Source organism: Oncorhynchus gorbuscha, unplaced genomic scaffold (assembly GCF_021184085.1).
Source record: "Oncorhynchus gorbuscha isolate QuinsamMale2020 ecotype Even-year unplaced genomic scaffold, OgorEven_v1.0 Un_scaffold_1969, whole genome shotgun sequence".
In the NCBI taxonomy this organism is placed as follows: Eukaryota; Metazoa; Chordata; class Actinopteri; order Salmoniformes; family Salmonidae; genus Oncorhynchus; species Oncorhynchus gorbuscha.
The window spans coordinates 84,329-99,970 of NW_025746602.1; the positions used below are offsets into that span (position 1 = coordinate 84,329).

Sequence of the window (15,642 nt, forward strand, 5' to 3'; positions counted from 1 at the left end):
GTTTCTCTCTGGCCAGCCTTGTGATTGGTTGACCGTCCATGCTGCTTCCTGTGTTTCTCTCTGGCCAGCCTCTTGATTGGATGACCGTCCATGCTGCTCCACTAACGTTGGATGGTGTCTTCCCAGGGTCCTTTGCATCATGATCATTGATTCTCTGTGTAGCTGGCATGTTTTCCCTGACTTGAAAAAGTAATGTTCCCTTTGGTAGTAATATCCCTGTGTAAAATAGAGGGTGTGTAAAGAGGGAGAGCACACATTGGTGCAAAATAGGTGCAGTCTAATTACTTGAGAGTGGGTTATCTGAACTTTTGGGGGGTATTTAAATACATGAACATGGAAATGAAATAAATTAATTTGGTTAGTTTATTTCTAGCAACAAATTTTTTTCAGTAATTGTGGGTTTTTGGAGTTTTTGTTGAGATGAGAAGCATGCAGTTGTACCCAAGGGGGGTCGGTGACTAGTTGCATTGGCTCGCCGATCCAATGCCTAGGCTTTAGTTTTGTGGGCTAATACACACTTTTGGCGTGCAGGAGTCCCAGGTTCGAACCCGGTCGGTCACAGAGACACAACCACCCTCCAGGACCAGGGTTTTCCCTGCGGTGGATAGGTCATCTAAACTGGAGCTTTGACCATGATGGAGATGGTGGTCCCTCCCTGTGCATCCTGGGAGAGTGAGTTCTTGGGGCAGCGTATTCTGAGACATTGTTAGAGAGATGTGCAGAGTTAACTTGTTATAGCTGTCTTTTAGTGTAATTCCCTCCAATAGAGTCGAAGGTACTGTAGTGACATTTGTAGCACCCGCAGCAGGTGGTGCCTTAACATCCTAGAGCCAGTTGATTTCCTTGCTCATATCTATGTCTCTTATGCTAGTTTGTTCACTGACTGAAAACAATAGACTGAAAAAGGAACAAAAGAATACAAGTACATCTGCTGTTGTTTATGAGCTTCTCTGTCATATTGTGATTCAGGCCAAAGTGAGTGTTGGCTGATTGAATGGGGAGTTACTCACTGTTCATTAAAAACCAGAACCAAGAACCAGAACTAAGATTCAGCTCTGTTGCTTGAGACAATCAGAGGGATTTTCTAGCCCATTGACCTCTGTCCCACCAGAGTCCCAGACCAGTCTGTGAGGGTTTGGTAACTTAAGGTTGGGTTACTGCTACTGGGTGTAGCATGTCTTAGCCCTTTTTGAAACATTGGGGGATCTCCTTTTCTATTAACAATTAATTAACTGAATTCCAATAGATTTTCTGAATTGACTGGAAATGACAATTTACCTCTCTCTTTTTCCTATGAATGCCCTGGAAAGAAAACATTTGTTCTTTGAATGGTGTAGATATAATTTCTAAAGGTCTCTGTTACCGATCTGAAAAAAAAGCACGTGTCCTGTACTCTTCTTTTGTCTTCTTGTAAGAAATTAAGAGGCTACATTTTTGCCTCTAAATTAAGTTGATTTACAATTCTCATTATTTGATTAAATAACATGGGTTTAAACTCAACCAGACCATTTAAAACAATTAAATGTTTTTTCTTTGGTAAAAATGTACAAAGATAAGAAAAATCAAAAATGTATCTCAATATAGGAAAAAGTAAAAGATACATCTTTGCTGGTGATTATTTTTATAATAAATACATACATGTACATAATGTCTTTGAGAGATGCTATTTGCTGTATACTTGCATTCTCATTAAAAAACTACGATCCTCGACGGGATAACCTGGAACAACAAACGTTTCAGTATACAAAAATGTCAGTATACTAAAGTTTCAGTAATGTGCAATACAAAAAGCATGCTGTTTTAAAATGAGGAAATTCCATGTACTATGCAACCGCAACCATGTACATCGCTTCATGCTGTGACTAATTCTCCAACTGTCCTTTTCCAAGCAGCTTCATCAGAACTCTTTAAGGACATTTTGTGTTGATACTTTTGTGGAAGACGAACAACTCAACGGCTAATGCGGTATTGCATGCATAATGTACCATTTTAATTTATTAAAACGAATGAAAATAAAATAATGTGAAACGCGAGATGATTGTGTCAAAGGTGAAGCTAGAAGTAACTTTAAAAGTTTTCTTTTACAAAATTAAAGAGTCGTTCTACAACAACTGTCTCAGGTAACTTTTTTATCATGTATTAATATAGGCTTTTATTATTTTTGTATCAATATTTTACGTAGCAACATGTACCCACCAAATAGAATCTCATTCTGGTTTTGTGGTACCAACAATGAGGAATGCCACACTTAAAAGGTCGCTGTTGTTTATGATACTGTTGTGCAGTACACAAATCAACCACACAGTGGCACTGTCTAGTAACAAGAGAGTATATCAAGTCTCATTTTAGTCTCTTGCCCTGGCATAGCCTGGTGGAAACAGACCGATCGCTGCACTCACCATTCTCATTCACTTCACGTATTATCACTAATTAAAAGATGATTGATATATAAAGTGAAATAGAAAGGTGAACTGCGTGATCAGGGGGGTTCCACCAGGCCCTGTCATAGGCTACTGCTCCAGTAAATCCATGTGTTATCTTCACAGAGGAAAAGGTCTGATCCAGAGCTGATCCAACTCAAGATCCAGTAAATATAGTACAGGACAACATTAATCAGATTTAAATCTGATTTATTTTGGACTGAGCTGTCAATGATATCCAGACTGAGCTGTCAATGATATCCAGACTGAGCTGTCAATGATATCCAGAGATCTGAGCTGTCAATGATATCCAGAGATCTGAGCTGTCAATGATATCCGGAGATCTGCTGTGCTTGTGAGTTTGACAGACGAAGAGGGAGTCATGCAGAAAGGATCCTTACAGAGAGGAACATCATGTTGAACTATGGGGGTTTGTCTTTGGATGCATCCCTTTATTGCCCACCTACTTGTGTGTGTCTGTGTGTGTGTGTGTGTGTCTGTCTGTGTGTGTGTGTCTGTGTGTGTGTGTCTGTCTGTCTGTGTGTGTGTCTCTGTGAGTGTGTGTCTGTGTCTGTGTGAGTGTGTGTATGTGTGTCTGTCTGTGTGTGTGTGTCTGTCTGTCTATGTCAGTGAGCATGTGAAACCCTGTACAGTTTTCTATAACAGTCCCTTTCAGAGTATGTGCAGAACTCGTTAGCTGCCTGAAGCAGGTTGATTATGGAACTGGAAAGGAGGATGAGAGACGGCCGTATACACGTGTCTAAAAGGCGTGTAGTAGTGGTCAAGTGTGGAATCTCCACGAGTAGGACAGTCAATGTGTTGGTAATAATTCTGGAGCACGAACCTCAAATTACCTTTGTTAATCAACACATTGACTGTCCTACTCGTGGAAATTCCACACTTGACTATTGTGATACTGTGTCCTGAAATCAGGAATGTGTCAGATGTTGTTATACATTCATAAGAAGTGGAATTCAATAAAAAGACCCAACTCAACTTGAACCACAGTAATACGTCACTGAAAACTAGATTGGTTGGTTGGTCAGAATAGGAAGAGAATCAATATAACAGTTTGAAGCAGAAAGTATAGTTTATTGTATCCAGTATAGAAAATCAACCAAAAGCAGTGGAAGGCACACATTGTTTTTGTTTTTGTGGGGAAGCGGGGGGGGGGGGGTTGTCACTTGTATAAGTGCCAGCTAACTTCAACGTCATGGACAAGACATCCCGCAACCCACATAGACAGAATCATATCAAAATATACTGTTACACACGTGTGACGCCGACACAGCCCACCACACAGTCAACGGGGAGGTCTTTCTAGGCTCCAACCCACTGCCTTAATACGGTGTCCATATTAGGACAGCCTCAGACTTTGCAGGACTTGACAACTCCTGCAGAGACTGGGGATGTGTCCTAATATGGACACCGTAACTTCATGACAAGAATTAAAGGATGCAAACCCGTTACCAGGCCAAACATTCCAGCGTGTACAATGTCAAAACATATGACTGCAAAAATATATTCATATATACATTTACATTTTAGATGTTTGTTTCATATACTTCCTGATAAACTATACGAAAAGCAGAAAACTGGAATGGTACAGCAATAGGTTGGTACAGCTTTCTGTGAGAAAATGCGAAGAGTAGAGTCCCCCCTGTTTAGCTTACTATTGGCAGTTATAGTTTTTGGAGGTCACTGCGTGACAGTTGCAGTACTTTTGTCATCGTCATAGTACATAAACATGTATTCTTCAATACACACTTCTTAATAGGAAGTCAACACTTCAGGAAAAATACTGTTTTGTATCCGTGTCCCTTTTACATGTTACGACAAAATGAGTCAAATGAAAGAGCTAAAAAACAACGTCTTGGAAAGATACATCTGGTAGGACACGCCCACAACAGGAGTAAAACAGCACCAGGAAGGTTTTACATTTTGGGGAGAGAAAACAAAACAATTCCCCAGAGTCTGAAGAGAATGCTGAGCTAGCGGGTCCAGAGTCCACCTCCCATTTCAGATTGGATTTCAGTGTGTTGTTGTTTTTAATGATTGGCCAAAGCAACTTGCTCAGGGGTACTCGTGTCCCAGCTTCTTTATAGTCGTACGATGTATTATGGATTAATAAGAACAGTCGGTTGCCTGTGTGTTTGGCCCATTCATTGCATACAGAGCTACATTACATCACCACCTGCGGTACTAAGGTTCATTGGAGTCGTAGATTCTCTCCAAGGTGAAGCCCCTGTGCGCGTGTCAAGTGTACTACTCTTTTTGTTTGAGATCAAGCCATAAAACGATTGCTATATCAAAAGGGCAATGTTTTATATCCTTGCCATTATTTGTCATACTCGTACCGAGCAGATTGTGGAAACTGCATGGCTATTGGCTACAATCCTGGCACACTCATGCCCATTACTTGAGTCCCATTATAATCACGTGAAGTGTCCTCGCTCAACCCCCGTAAGGGAGATCACTCAGTTCAGTTTATGTTGATGAGGACCGCACACCTTTTGCCACAATTCAGTTTGATAACAGAGGGCAAAGAATAAGCAAGATGGCCGTCTCAGGTTTGACTGTTTTTTCCTTGGGACTTGGGGAGGGTAATCTCAAGACTGGCAAGAGGAGTTGAGTTTGGGATAGGAGTAGGGGGGGTTACAGAGCTCCAAATCCGCTCAGCAGTTTGGGCTCTGGGTGTGTAGTTAGGGGACTAGCGTTTGGGCTCTGGGTGTGTATTTAGGGGACTAGGGTTTGGGCTCTGGGTGTGTAGTTAGGGGACTAGCGTTTGGGCTCTGGGTGTGTATTTAGGGGACTAGGGTTTGGGCTCTGGGTGTGTATTTAGGGGACTAGGCTTTGGGCTCTGGGTGTGTAGTTAGGGGACTAGGGTTTGGGCTCTGGGTGTGTAGTTAGGGGACTAGGGTTTGTGGCTCTGGGTGTGTAGTTATGGGATGTGGGGTAGGGTAGTGGTGTGTAGTTATGGGATGTGGGGTAGGGTAGGAGTGTACAGTTAGGGGACAAGGGGTAGGGGTGTGGCATGGTACCAGAGTTCGGGGTAGGGTAGGGGTGTGGCATGGTACCAGATGACAGCGGTCTTTATTCCGTCATTGGTCAGAACATTCAGAATGAATAGTTATCGGGGAAGCCCAGTAACGAGACGCACCGCTCCCCTCCGTCGGCCAGGTAGGGGCCACAGCCATCCTCGTAGTGGGCCAGGGGCACGGTGGTGTCGTCCTCCCCCACAGACGGTGGCAGGCAGTCCGGGTCCTGCTTCAGGCTGGGCCTCTGGTTGTCAGGGAAGGCCATGGAGAAGAGCGCCTCGGGGTCACACGTAAACTTGTACACGTACCTCTCTCCAGCCACCTGACCCCACCCGAAGAGGAAGAGGGAGTTAAACAGTCGTTCAGCGCACAACCGCTAGTAGTTTGAAAATAACGTTTGACGTTATACCCAACCTTCTGAAACTCTCAATGCATCTGACCTGCCTTATATACACAATACATATGTTTTCCATCACTTCACAAAGCCTCCATTGAATTAGACCCAAAACAGAAAATTGCAAATGGACTTGAATGAAATTAAAATTTACCTTTACCTTCTGCATGATGCCCTTCTCGTAGTAGTAGCGTAGAGAGCGGCTCAGCTTGTCATAGTTCATGGCAGGCCGGTTCTTCTGGAGGCCCCAGCGCCGAGCCACCTGCCAGAGGAGAGAGAAACGGTTCAAATCAACCTGTAGATACACACACCAAGCCCTTCTGGTCAACCTGTAGATACACACACCAAGCTCTTCTGATCAACCTGTAGATACACACACCAAGCCCTTCTGATCAACCTGTAGATACACACACCAAGCCCTTCTGATCAACCTGTATATACACACACCAAGCCCTTCTGATCAACCTGTAGATACACACACCAAGCCCTTCTGATCAACCTGTAGATACACACACCAAGCCCTTCTGATCAACCTGTAGATACACACACCAAGCTCTTCTGATCAACCTGTAGATACACACACCAAGCCCTTCTGATCAACCTGTATATACACACACCAGGCCCTTCTGGTCAACCTGTATATACACACACCAAGCCCTTCTGATCAACCTGTAGATACACACACCAAGCCCTTCTGATCAACCTGTATATACACACACCAAGCCCTTCTGGTCAACCTGTATATACACACACCAAGCTCTTCTGATCAACCTGTAGATACACACACCAAGCCCTTCTGGTCAACCTGTATATACACACACCAAGCTCTTCTGATCAACCTGTAGATACACACACCAAGCCCTTCTGGTCAACCTGTAGATACACACACCAAGCTCTTCTGATCAACCTGTAGATACACACACCAAGCCCTTCTGGTCAACCTGTAGATACACACACCAAGCCCTTCTGATCAACCTGTAGATACACACACCAAGCTCTTCTGATCAACCTGTAGATACACACACCAAGCTCTTCTGATCAACCTGTAGATACAGACACCAAGCTCTTCTAATCAACCTGTAGATACAGACACCAAGCCCTTCTGATCAACCTGTAGATACAGACACCAAGCTCTTCTAATCAACCTGTAGATACACACACCAAGCTCTTCTGATCAACCTGTAGATACACACACCAAGCCCTTCTGATCAACCTGTAGATACACACACCAAGCTCTTCTGATCAACCTGTAGATACACACACCAAGCTCTTCTGATCAACCTGTAGATACAGACACCAAGCTCTTCTGGTCAACCTGTAGATACACACACCAAGCTCTTCTGATACACACACCAAGCCCTTCTGTCAACCTGTAGATACACACACCAAGCTCTTCTGATCAACCTGTAGATACACACACCAAGCTCTTCTGATCAACCTGTAGATACACACACCAAGCTCTTCTGATCAACCTGTATATACACACACCAAGCTCTTCTGATCAACCTGTAGATACACACACCAAGCTCTTCTGATCAACCTGTATATACACACACCAAGCTCTTCTGATCAACCTGTAGATACACACACCAAGCCCTTCTGATCAACCTGTAGATACACACACCAAGCCCTTCTGATCAACCTGTAGATACACACACCAAGCCCTTCTGATCAACCTGTAGATACACACACCAAGCCCTTCTGATCAACCTGTAGATACACACACCAAGCTCTTCTGATCAACCTGTAGATACACACACCAAGCCCTTCTGATCAACCTGTAGATACACACACCAAGCTCTTCTGGGGTTAGTTTCTGGTGTGCCACTTCTAGTGGCGTAGTAATACTGTGTGATTATTCCTGGAAGCACAGCGTAACAACTATTATCATGACTTGTTGAAACACTCTTCTACTTTAAACTCAGAGACATAAAAGATGAAAAACTCCAAGAAGCTCTAAAGTCTCTAAACTCACTAGGACCACAGCTCTGCCTGCTGATCAACTGACCTCTTCGGGCTCGATGAGTTTGAACTCCATGCCGCGGCCGGTCCAGGAGATGAAGTGACCATTGGCCGGGTCGTCCAGCAGAGTGACCAGGAACTGCCAGAGCTGCAGGGAACCTCGGCGCTGGTAGGGCGGTCCGTCACGGAACACTCCGGCCTCCTGCTTGATCTTGCCTGGACGGACAGAAGGAGAGAGGGAAAGAGGGAGTGAGTGTGTAAATGAAGGAGTGCCGTGGTCACAGTCAGGTGAAAGACTCCAGTGATTGGCAGTGTGAGCGTGGGGATACAATAAGAGGCTCTGCTCATGTCACACAGGCTCTCTGTCCAAGGCCCTGTGGGTCTACTCTGGCATCCACACTGCCATGACAGAACGAGAAGATGTCAGATACCAGGATTCACTACCTGCTGCCATTTACACCTAAAGCCCTGTGTCAAACCAGTCAGAGGTTCAAATAGTATCTGTGTCTTTTTAAATACTTTCAGTGTTCAATTCTGGATGGATGGGGTTTGCACTTTTGGGACAATTCAGGGGTTCCATTGTGCCGGGCAAGCCCTTGTATTCCATAGCAATTTATGGAAGAATGTCTCACCTTCTAGTCTCTCTGGAACCACGCATGTGTCGTCGTTGTACAGATGAGGCTCTCCGTCGTAGATCAACCCATCATTGTTTTGGTAGAAGTTACCGGACTTCCTGAAAGAAGACTGGCAGTTCTGCATTTCTGTAAGACACAAGGGAAAAGAGAAATTATTAGACATGTTTTTCCTTAACATGCTCTTCAAACCAGAAAGATACAAAAACTAATAGGTGTTTCTTTGAATAGATTCTTACTACTAACTTAAATTTCCCAACCCTATATGTTTAAAGTAGCCATTAGCCTAATGACATAATACTCAGTAGAAGATGGACATACATTCTCACACAGCCAGCGGTCTCCTAACAATCCCCTGGGGTTTTCTTAGCTGGGACTTTATTAAGAGGATTTGACTGTTACATCACTGACAGAAAGTGGCCCAGACATGGAGAGTGAAATGAGGTCATCTTAGCTTAGTAGAGTCTTAGAATGCTACACTGCTACATACCCAACCACTACTGTTAATACTAGTGTCCACATCAGTCTGAAACATGCTTACTGTTTTATCCCCATCGCTGCACTATTAGCCGTGTACAGTAGACTCTCAAAGGAACTTGGACTACCTCCAAACCCTGAGGGACTTCCTGTCTGGACTCAGATTAAGTCTAGGCATGGAAGGAGAAGCACTTCCTATTGAGATTCTCCATTGAACATGTGGTTTTTTTAAACTCCAGGACTGGATCTAATATATGAGTGTGAAACTGAGCCTCAAAGACCGTTGCCATCCAGCGATTCCTCAGGGCTCACCTTGGTCAAAGCAGAAATCCCGGGGCTCCTGCTTTATAGAGAGGCCCTGGAGCGGGGGTGCGGGGGGGCCCATGGTGGGGACCCCCTGCTCGGTGTAACGGAGGTCCACCAGCTCCTGCTTGAAGCCCTGAGCAGGGAGGAGGACCAAGGGCTCTGACAGGTGCCGCTGGTAGATGGGGCGGCCGTCCCGGGACAGGGGGCCCGGTGGGGGTGATGGGGGTAAGGGGTACAGGCGGCACCGTCAGGCGGAGGAACGGCAGACATGGCTCAGAGAGCTGCCGCTGGAACCTGCAGGGGGAGCGAGACAGAGACAAAATGAGGACACATTTGTCAATTAGGTTCTTAAACCAGAGAATCATACAACAATGGGATTTCAACTGTAGCACTGAACATGCATGCTGAGTCCCAGCCTACAGTAGATCCAATCATGCCTTTACAACCAAGATATACAAGCTATGGGGTCAAACAGTGCATGGTGTCAACACATGGTGCCAACCTGAGCCAACACATGGTGCCAACTCACCTGTGTTCTGAGCTGTAGGAGGCATCGGAGTGATTGACAGGTAGGCGGGGCACGGCGAAAGGCTGGCTTTGGCTCGGGTGTGGCGGGAGTGTCCGGTGGTGGGAGGGGCTGTGCCCGTGAGTTGGGCGACTGTGGCCGGGGTGTGTTGCCTGGACAGGGGACGTGATCTGCCTCTGTAGGGGGTGTGTCCCCGGGGTGGGGGCGGGGCTGCAGGGTGAGGCGGGTGTGGAGGGTGGGGTTAAAGTACTGATGCCAAGTGGCTTCCTGTTGTAGGCACTGTGGAGGAGAAGGGGGATGGAAGGGGTTAACTTGGGCCTGTAGAGCATGGCTGTACACCTGTTGTATTCGGCGCATGTGACAAATACAATTATATTTATAATAGCACTAAGGCACCTTGGGGTACCACAGCTAAGGGCTGTATCCGGGCACTCGTAAGAACAGCCCTTAGCCGTGGTATATGGGCCATATGACACCCCCAGGCCTTATCAACTTGATGTAGGTATATCTAATTAAGCAATGTCTTAGTAGTGAACTTTATTATGCCTGTACCCTCTTTTATGGTCTTTTATTGGTTGTAACTGAAAATACCTCTTGCTACTGAGAGTACAATTAGTTTGGGGTGTGAAAACGTGGTCCGTCTCAGTGGTACTGTAACGTACCTGTAGCTGTAAAGGCACTTGTCTGTGTAGAGTCTCTGTTGTCCCTGACTGCAGGGGGACACATCTCTAGGGGCGCTGGACTCTCGCTTCACTTTATTGGCTGAAGGTCCATGGAACATTACTTTGAAGAAAGGAGAAAACATTTTAAAAACTGAAATATATAATATATGCCATTTCAAAGATTCACAAAATAATCACTACGTTGAATATATTTACTCAGTATTCTTGTTTTGTGTGCTTCAGTAAGGAATAAGAAGCTAAATAGTTTTCTATCAAAGGATCAAATGTGTCTCCTATGCTGGGATTTGTCTTTAACTCCAACTTCCCAAATGTTTGTTGTTTAGTGAATTGGTGAGGTTGTAAATCTGTCCCTCCATTTGGGAGGGAAAACTATAAACCCAGCACTGAAAGACAAACAGTGTACTTTCACTATGTTTTTTGTATTGTTTCTAAGGCAACAATCAGACCAGTAACAAAGATGCCTTTGTATTAAATTACACAGACCAGAACAGTCTGCTCCGACTTCCACCACCAGTTAGTAACTTAGGCAACCATTGTGTGTCTGTACATACAGTAGGACTTTAACTGGGTGCTGTGTTGGCATCAGAGGCCGGGTCTGTCAGAGGCCGGGTCTGTCAGAGGCCGGGTCTGTCAGAGGCCGGGTCTGTCAGAGGCCGGGTCTATCAGAGGCCGGGTCTGTCCAGAGGCCGGGTCTGTCAGAGGCCGGGTCTGTCAGAGGCTGGGTCTGTCAGAGGCTGGGTCTGTCAGAGGCTGGGTCTGTCCAGAGGCTGGGTCTGTCAGAGGCTGGGTCTGTCAGAGGCTGGGTCTGTCAGAGGCTGGGTCTGTCAGAGGCTGGGTCTGTCCAGAGGCTGGGTCTGTCCAGAGAACGGGTCTGTCCAGAGAACGGGTCTGTCCAGAGAACGGGTCTGTCCAGAGGCTGGGTCTGTCAGAGGCTGGGTCTGTCCAGAGGCTGGGTCTGTCAGAGGCTGGGTCTGTCCAGAGGCTGGGTCTGTCAGAGGCTGGGTCTGTCCAGAGGCTGGGTCTGTCAGAGGCTGGGTCTATCAGAGGCTGGGTCTATCAGAGGCTGGGTCTGTGCCTACATCAACTCTCCATTTCCTGTTGTGCCACAGAACGGCCATCATTCAGCTTCCGCAGCCACGGGCCAGCAGTCAACACACATTCACGTTATGGGGTTAGGCCTCTCAGTGTCCATAGTGACCTCCATTATAAGATTAAGTTTTGAACACCTAGCATCTATGAATGAAACACAGTGCAACTCTCAAGCGCAGCCAGAAGACATTTAAATCTCAGGTTTCAAATCATTTGCAATGGCAAATCTTGCAACGTTTCTTTAAATCACTAACGGGTAGTTAATAAGAGTGTGTTCTCACTTCTCAGCCAAGTTCCTTGCTAAATTAAGGAGTAAGGAGATGATGGCATAATGCCATTTGATCGCTATGGACACTGCCCCTTTGCCCAGCTGCAGAGTCCACGCACACGCACACACGAGAGAGGAGTACTGCTGAATGAAGGGTCTGTGAGACCAACTGGCAGCGTGCCAAACTAAGGAGCGTCATGCCAACCCCGTCGCCGCACACACACACTCAGACTCTTCAGCAAACACAACAATCGCCCGGCTGTGCCACGGCACAATTCACTCAGTGTGTCCACACTGCATTAAACATGTCACTAGCTGCATCCGCGACAATGAAATACAACGTTACAGGGAAACAAGGCGATACCGGGCCTCTAAAAACACTCTTCCTCCACAGGATCATTCACATCTTGAAACCCAGGCCTGCAACTACACCAGGCCTACAGCTCTGTCTGGAGCCCAATCAAAGGCTTCCATTCAAACCTACTGCATATATTATTCTAGACAGAGAAAGGAGAGAGGAGATGAGTATAAAGCAAACAGCATGAGGGTTCTGTGGGCTTGGATTGGAACGTAGCCCATCCTAGCAGCCAAGAGCTGTGGCTAGTAGGTTGGGACTCCATGGAAGGCCATCCCAGGCTGTTATGGTGCACCTGGGTCATGTTAAGTGAGGCCCACCGTAGCAAAACTCTAATTCAACAGATAATCTCCCCGTTTCAAACCGTTCCCTCTTTATTTCCTCTGATGTTAATGTGGTGGATTTGGGCGGAGATCAGAGAATAGGATTGTTCTCATCCGGGTTGACGATCAAAAGGAGAGCTGAGGATTTCTGGTATAAAACCACAAGATTCTTGATTTTCACCAAGTGAGTAACGTCTTATTCTGAGCCCTATTATTCCTGCCCCTTTGTTGGAACACAAATCCCCACAATCCAATAATCAAATCAAATTGTATTTGTCACATCGAATACAACAGCTGTAGACCTCACAGTGAAATGCCGAATACAACAGCTCACAGTGAAAATACAACAAGACCTCACAGTGAAAAATACAACAGCTGTAGACCTCACAGTGAGATGCCGAATACAACAGCTGTAGACCTTACAGTGAAATGCCGAATACAACAGCTGTAGACCTCACAGTGAAATGCCGAATACAACAGCTGTAGACCTCACAGTGAAATGCCGAATACAACAGCTGTAGACCTTACAGTGAAATGCCGAATACAACAGCTGTAGACCTCACAGTGAAATGCCGAATACAACAGCTGTGAAATGCAAATACAACCTTAGACAGTGAAAGCTGACCTCACAGTGAAATGCCGAATACAACAGCTGTAAACCTCACAGTGAAATGCCGAATACAACAGCTGTAGCCCTCACAGTGAAATGCCGAATACAACAGCTGTAGACCTTACAGTGAAATGCCGAATACAACAGCTGTAGACCTTACAGTGAAATGCTTATTTACAAGTCCTTAATCAACAATGCAGTTTTTTTATTTAAATACACACTTCTTTTTTTTAAAGTAACAAAAAGGCAAGGTGTGCATTGAGGACACTGATTGGCAACAGGGCAGAAGTAGGTCACTGCAGGGTGAGTGGAGGTTGGTTAAATCAGGGCTCAATGACATCAATTGGATTTCTGCTTTCGACGAGGCAGATCTGTCGATAATGTTAGCCCTCGGCCTACATAGGCAACCCGATAGCCCCAACCACGTACCCATAAAAACACACTCACTGTGACGCACTGAGTTAATATGCCAACTGGATGAGACTGGTATTGGAAAACCAGTACTCTCCTTGTTGTGCTTGTATGTTGTGTCAAAGACCATGTCTGGGAATTAAAGGATAAATTAGGAAATGAGCACCTATGCAGGAGCAGACGCTGTCGATTCCCCTTTGCAACACACATACACGTACGGGAATATTTCATTGGTTGGTACTTACGGTTATCCGACTGGAAATCTGGGACAAACTGTTCGTCATCAGGCACCTGAGCTGAAAGAGGGGACAGAGAGAGTTAAATGACTAACTTATGAAAGGCATGCCACGTCCCAAAAATACAGTAAATATTTATGATACAGTGCAGTCAAAAATACAGTAAATATTTATGATACAGTACAGTCAAAAAGACAGTAAATATTTATGACACAGTACAGTAAAAAATACAGTAAATATTTATGACACAGTACAGTAAAAAATACAGTAAATATTTATGACACAGTACAGTAAAAAATACAGTAAATATTTATGACACAGTACAGTAAAAAATACAGTAATTATTTATGATACACTTGTTAAAAGAGGAATTTGTATAAAGATCTAAATAACATCCTATTTCCCAGTTTTCCTGATTCAATAGCCTCGGGTAAACCACTGATGTTACTAAAAACAATGAGTATGATGCAAGATTGAAAACCTTCTGAAATACAAGAGCAGAACTCACCTTCTGCAATCCATGTCTCTTGAAGTTGCATGAGGTCTGAAAGAGATCTTCTGTGTCCTGGCGAGCTCAGTGTCAGCAAACTTTCTCTTCCGGTCGTTAAATGGCGTGTTCGCTGGTTCTTCCACATGACAATTCTGCTAGAACAATGTTTAAAACACCTACAACATTAGTGATTGCATTGGTGTGAACAATGATTAGCCTAAACATGATTGGTATCAAAAATCCCTAAGCATTCATGTATGCTAAAAGTCATTGTTATCTTAATCCACTATGAAAAGTTTCAGATTAGTGCTTTGATCCAAATCCTATGTTGAAAAACTATCAGAGAAAACATCCAGAGAGTCAGCCAAACACTCACCCTGGAGGGCCATGAAAGGGACTTGCTGGTCATAAAATCCATCCATGTTGCCTGAATATCTTCACTCCCTCGGGACTGAAGTTGGTGTTGGAGGGGTGGAGGGGGGAGGGGCTGACGGTAGCAGCAGGAGACGCTCGTTCGTCTGTCTTTCTGTGGAGAGCAGAGAAAAGTGTGCCCCCTGGTCATTAGCTTATACCCAAATCACCTGTCATATAACGTCAACACAGACATAGGATGTTTCCCAAATGGCAACCTAACCTATTCCCTGTATAGTGCACTATATCCTATGGGTCCTGGTCTAAAGTAGTGTCCTATGGGTCCTGGTTTAAAGTAGTGTCCTAGTTTAAAGTAGTGCACTATGGGTCCTGGTTTAAAGTAGTGCACTATGGGTCCTAGTTTAAAGTAGTGCACTATGGGTCCTAGTTTAAAGTAGTGCACTATGGGTCCTGGTTTAAAGTAGTGCACTATGGTTACTGGTTTAAAGTAGCGCACTACTATGGGTCCTGGTTTAAAGTAGCGCACTATGGGTCCTGGTTTAAAGTAAGCGCACTATGGGCTGGTTTAAAGTACTATGGGTCCTGGTTTAAAGTAGCGCACTATGGGTCCTGGTTTAAAGTAGTGCACTATGGGTCCTAGTTTAAAGTAGTGCACTATGGGTCCTGGTTTAAAGTAGTGTCACTATGGGTCCTAGTTTAAAGTAGTGCACTATGGGTCCTGGTTTAAAGTAGTGCACTATGGGTCCTAGTTTAAAGTAGTGCACTATGGGTCTGGTTTAAGTAGCACTATGGGTCTGGTTTAAAGTAGTGCACTATGGGTCCTGGTTTAAATGGCACTATAGGTCCTGGTTTAAAGTAGCGCACTATGGGTCTGGTTTAAAGTAGGGATCCCGCACTAGGTCCTGGTTTAAAGTAGTGCACTATGGGTCCTGGTTTAAAGTAGTGCACTATGGGTCCTGGTTTAAGTAGTGCACTATGGGTCCTGGTTTAAAGTAGTGCACTATGGGTCCTGGTTTAAAGTAGTGCACTATGGGTCCTGGTTTAAAGTAG

General features: G+C 45.0%; 1 pseudogene; it reads right to left on the reverse strand.

The window, feature by feature from the left end:
- Positions 1–3,491: 3,491 nt before the first annotated feature.
- On the reverse strand, positions 3,492–14,375 carry LOC124024624 (annotated as a pseudogene).
- Between the last annotated feature and the right edge of the window lie 1,267 nt (positions 14,376–15,642).